Source organism: Panthera onca, chromosome A2, assembly GCF_046562875.1.
Source record: "Panthera onca isolate mPanOnc1 chromosome A2, mPanOnc1 haplotype 2, whole genome shotgun sequence".
NCBI classification, from domain to species: Eukaryota; Metazoa; Chordata; class Mammalia; order Carnivora; family Felidae; genus Panthera; species Panthera onca.
This window is the reverse complement of record NC_138340.1, coordinates 48619695-48624988: the sequence shown is the minus strand read 5'-3', so window position 1 is coordinate 48624988 and position 5294 is coordinate 48619695. Positions and strand designations below refer to the sequence as shown.

Below are 5294 nucleotides of genomic sequence, written 5' to 3'. Positions count from 1 at the left end.
GAGTATTTTCTTATTGTAAGCAAAAGTAGAAAGTGTCCTGGGCTTGAAATTAAAACATATGGCTTCCAATAGCCTTGTGTGCCTGATTTTAAAACTTCAGCCAGTACACAAAAATAATAATAAAATAAAATAAAGTACACTTTTACTCTTCGGGTCTCAGAAGTGGGCATTTTCAGCAAGTTTATACCAGATTTAGGGACTGATTGAAATAACATGTAAAACTTCTGGTAACAGAGCTTATGTTCAATAAATGCTCCTTAATGCTGATTTCTACCATAGGATTCTATTCACTAAGAAAGGACTGTTTAAGAGTAGAGAAAATTACCTCAAGGGTGAGAGATAATCTTCCAAGGAAGATCATTTCCCAAAAGCAGAATTTGTCAGAAAGAAAGAGATTTGTAACCCATTGCTTACAAGATAAAGTCAGTGTTTAATTTTTATTTTCTCTGAAAATTTGTGAAGTCTACTATTTTTAATTTTTTAAAGAATTCCTTAGGTTGTAGGAACTGTATGGAAATCTATTTCTGTTACCAGATCATACAACTATACAACCCTATTTTGGTTACGAGATAATAGCACTTCAAACTTGACAATTATCACACTACTTAATTCTCACTATTAACTTGCGAGCTCATTATTATTATCCCAACTTCCATAGTTTAAAAAGCTGAGATTCAGAAAGAAAAATCACTTTTGCACATCAAATTCTATCTTCTTTCACTATACGTGGAATTCTGAAGGCCATACCACAGAAACCTTTCTGGTTAATTTAGATGAAACATGATTTATTAGGAAAATTTTAGGAGTCTTCCAGGACTTCTAGAATGTTGGCAACCTAGGACAGTGACTGTAACCCTATAAATGACACCTAAAAATCGGTCTGCCACCCCCTGCGTAAAAGTAAGCCAGGAAAGCTTGTGTTTGGACATTTTCACTGCAGTAGTAGAGGGGAGACTCTGCTTTGCAGCCTAGTCTGTGGAAGTCTAGTTTGAGGACTGGTTGATGCCCATTCTGGGTCAGATGGTGCTAGAGCAGAACACAGAGGGTGTGAAGTGGACACCTTCCAAGATGATCGCCCAGCTGGGCAAGGAAATCAACAACCCAGAATCCGTGTATTACTGGGCCCAGAAGAACCACATCCCCGTGTTGAGCCCAGTGCTTACAGATGGCTCTCTGGGTGACATGATCTACTTCCATTCCTACAAGAAGCCAGGCCTGGTTCTGGACATCATTGAGGACCTGAGGCTCATCAACACACAGGCCATCTTTGCCAAGCGCACCATCATGATCATCCTGGGCGTGAGTGTGGTCAAGCACCACATCACCAACGCCAACCTCATGTGGAATGGGCCGACTATGATGTCTACATTAACTCATCCCAGGAATTTGATGGCTCCGATTCTGGTGCCAGGCCAGACGAAGCGGTTTCCTGGGGCAAGATCTGGGTGGACACACAGCCTGTCAAAGTCTATGCCCATGACTCCCTGGTCTTCCCCCTGCTTGTGGCTGAAACCTTCGCCCAGAAGAAAGATGCCTTCACGCCTGAGAAGAATGAGGACTGAATGGCTACAGCACCAGCGAAGCCTCCCCTCCTCTATTTATTAGCGTGCACACCCAGTCCTCCCCTTGCTCCTTGGTCAGCAGCAGGTCTACGATAAATGGTCTCTGTGAGCCTGGAAAAAAAAAAAAAAAAGTCCTTCCTAGTGCTAAGTCTAAGAAGGAAGGTGAGATGCTGGCTGTCCAAAAAGGTTAAGACTCCCATATTTCCTGTTTAAAACTGAAGAGTATGTACTCCTAGGTCCATTCCAACTCTGACCTCCTGTTATTCCTCCCATCCAAGTACTAATCAGGCCCGACCCTGCTTAGCTTCTGAGATCAGATAAGATCGGGCATGTTCAGGGTGGTTAGATGACCACCTGTTATTCATATTTAGCCTGAGGCTTAGTTTACTTACTCTTTGATACTCACCCTTGGATCTATAAAACTTTACTCTCCAGCAAGAAATTAGTATCCAGTGGTGAAAGTGACCTTTTAGGCCCTTTTTTTTTAATTGAAATATAGCTGACACACAATGTTACATTAGTCTCAGGAGTATAACATAGTGATTCAACATCTCCATATGTTATGCTGTGCTCACCACATGTGTAGCTACCATCTGTCACCATACAACCCTGTTATAATACCATTGACTATATTCCCTATGCAATGCCTTTTATCTCTGTGGCTTATTCATTAAATGACTGGAAGCCCATACCTCCCAGTCCCCTTCACCCATTTTGTCCACCCCCCCATCTCCTTCCCTCTGATAACCATCAGTTTGTTCTCTGTATTTATGGGTCTGTTCCTGCTTTGTTTGTTCATTTGCTTTGTTTTTTAGATTCCATATATAAGTGAAATCATATAGTATCTGTCCTTCTGTGACTTATTTCTCTTAGCATAATACCCTGTAGGTCCACCCATGTTATCACAAATGGCAAGATCTCATTCTTTTCTATGGCTGAGTAATATTCCATTGCAGATGATATAGATATAGATACAGATATAGATATATAGATACACATACATACATACCACATCTTCATTACCCATTCATCTATCAGTGGACACTCAGTTTGCTTCTATTTCTTGGCTAATTTAAGTAATGCTGCAGTAAACAAACAAATGCATACATCTTTTTGGACCAGCGTTTTTGTTTTCTTTGGGTAAATACTCAGTAATGGAATTAGTGAATCATACGATATTTCTAGTTTAATTTTTTGAGGAACCTCCATACTTTTTCCACAGTGGCTGCACCCCACTAACAGTGTAAGAGGGCTCCCTTTTCTCTGCATCTTCACCAACATTTGTTATTTCTTGTCTTTTTGAAGAGAGCCATTCTGAATTCTGAGAGGTGTGAAGTGACTGATACCTCACTGTGGTTTTGATGTGCATTTCCAAGCCCTTGTTTTCATTATGCTAAAGTTCCTCCTAACAATTTCACATGTCCAAGAAAGCTGGCTGCCATTTTTCAGCATCAGAAACATTTCCTCCTCTTTCCAATACCACCTACAGTAATGGTCTCTGACCATTACTATATAGTAAATATTTACTGAAAATGACAGGAAGGTTTTTAGTCAAACAAAACATGGATGTGAGAGTCATTATTAAATATTGAGCTCATCTTTTGGAAAATGTCTGGAACTTGTAGTCAGTCACTCAATAAGTATTTGTTGACTAAATTAATGACTATGTTGATTCAACCGTGGGACAAAATTGAACACAGAACAGAGGACCAATTCCTATATGAGTGACAGGGAAAAAATTCTTTACCACAGATAGTCTCTGCTGCTTCCTAAAAGGACATACCTTTTATATTTCTGAATAAAAGGAGAACCAGAATCCTTACTGATGAAGCCAAGAGAGATTATTTGTTTGAGATAAGAACAGGAGTGTGTGTGTGTGTGTGTGTGTGTGTGTGTGTGTGTGTGTGTATGTGTATAGAGAGATGAGAGGGTAATGAAAGTGGAAACCAGGTTGACTGACTGAAAAGGCTGCAGAGAAAGGGAAAAAAAGGACTGTTTGCAGTGATGGGAGATAAAATAGAGAGGAAATTGGAAGGAAATTTGGATGCATTTATAAAATTTGGCCACGTGGTATCTGATATAGACTGTTTTTCATGGGTCTTCATGAAATAGTAAAAATATCAATTTTTCTTTAATACAATGTAGAGTTGGTTGTTCCTAGGATATGTCAAAATGCTGAGCTTTGCTTCTCCAAAGGTGGTGAGCAAGGAACTTGTCACATCCTGCTTAAAGATGCTAACAGTGCTATTTGCTCCAGGCAACCCCATGGATGCCAAGCTCATGTGCCTTTTATATCAGCTTTTTTTTATTTTTAATGTTCTTCAACTGAGAAATAAAATCAGCCTGCTCCCCAGGCTCTCTCCACCCTACCACACACACACACACACACACACACACACACACACACATCTCAGTACACCATAATACTAAACCACCATATTACTAGACACACCAGGCTAGTCAGAGAACACAATCAGTTTTCATATAAAATGTGCTGGATGTCCAAGAAGCTTCAAATAAAATGAGGTGAGGTGGGAGAAACTCATCCAAAGGGAGTGTTGGTTTTGAGGTTTGCACTTATATTTTAATTTTTTGTATATGTGTCAAAACTTGAGCTATTTGATTTAAGTCAAATAATGTTTTGCTGAAGAGATAAGCAATTCACACACTTGGAAAATAAAATCTGTAGTGAAAAGAGAATTTTAGTAAATTATTAAGAATACTACATTTAAGTATGTGTAAATCAGCAGTTTAAAGACATGTTAATAGGACAATATAATAAATTCAAATCAAGTCCACTTGCCATATTTGCTAGACAACGGTCAATTTGGTTCAACATTCCAAATTTTTAAACAGTTAAAATGGGATGCATGGCAGTTATTTCAGAACAGAGCTAAGGATAATGACTTTTAAAGAGCAGATTTACTGGATAATCTATGAGATCTTCACTCTAATTCACAAATGGGCAGGTAAATTTCTGCATATAAGCTATAACTTTCAAGAAAGAATTCTTTGAGTGATATTGTTAGCTTTGTCATTATTTATGTGAACTTAAATAAAATCAGATTTTTTTTGAAAAAATATATTGCAGTTCAGATCTCCCACTAATTCAGATTTGCCCTGCAGTCTTCATAATTAGCTCAATTAATGGCATTGCCATTTCTTTTACCTATGCATTCATCACAAAATTTAACTACTGTTATTGCTCACAGAACTATGTATTTTGGTTAAGCATTGATGCTACACAAACCACTGAAACTGAAAGCTTTCCTCCTCAATTCACTAGAGAGCCAGGTAGGTGGATATGCAAACACTGAACAGATGATTTTAAAAATGGCAAATATTAATTCAATAGCTTCTACATGCCTGACACCCTTATAGGTACTGGTAATCTAACAGTTCATAAGTACAAATGTTCCACTGTCATCTACTTATATCAAAGAAGGCTTGCAAGTACTAGAATATAGACATATGCAATAATTATTAAGAAAATGAAAATGTTCTGCTTTCTGTGTAGAGTATTATTGATATCCTAAATGAAAGTCTTCAACAACTTCAGTTATTGCTATAGTATTCCAAAAGATATTGTTCAATGGAACAGAAGAGATGCCACTGGGGAATCAGAACTCACCTTTGACATTAACTTAGTTTGTGCATTTAGGTACGTAATTTAACATATCTGGTCAGATTTTAATCATCAATTTTCTCTGTAAAGTGAGAGTATTGATCATA

General features: G+C 38.0%; 1 pseudogene; it reads left to right on the top strand.

Moving 5' to 3' along the window:
- Positions 1 to 993: 993 nt before the first annotated feature.
- On the top strand, positions 994 to 1605 carry LOC132674256 (deoxyhypusine synthase pseudogene; annotated as a pseudogene).
- The last annotated feature ends 3689 nt before the right edge of the window (positions 1606 to 5294 follow it).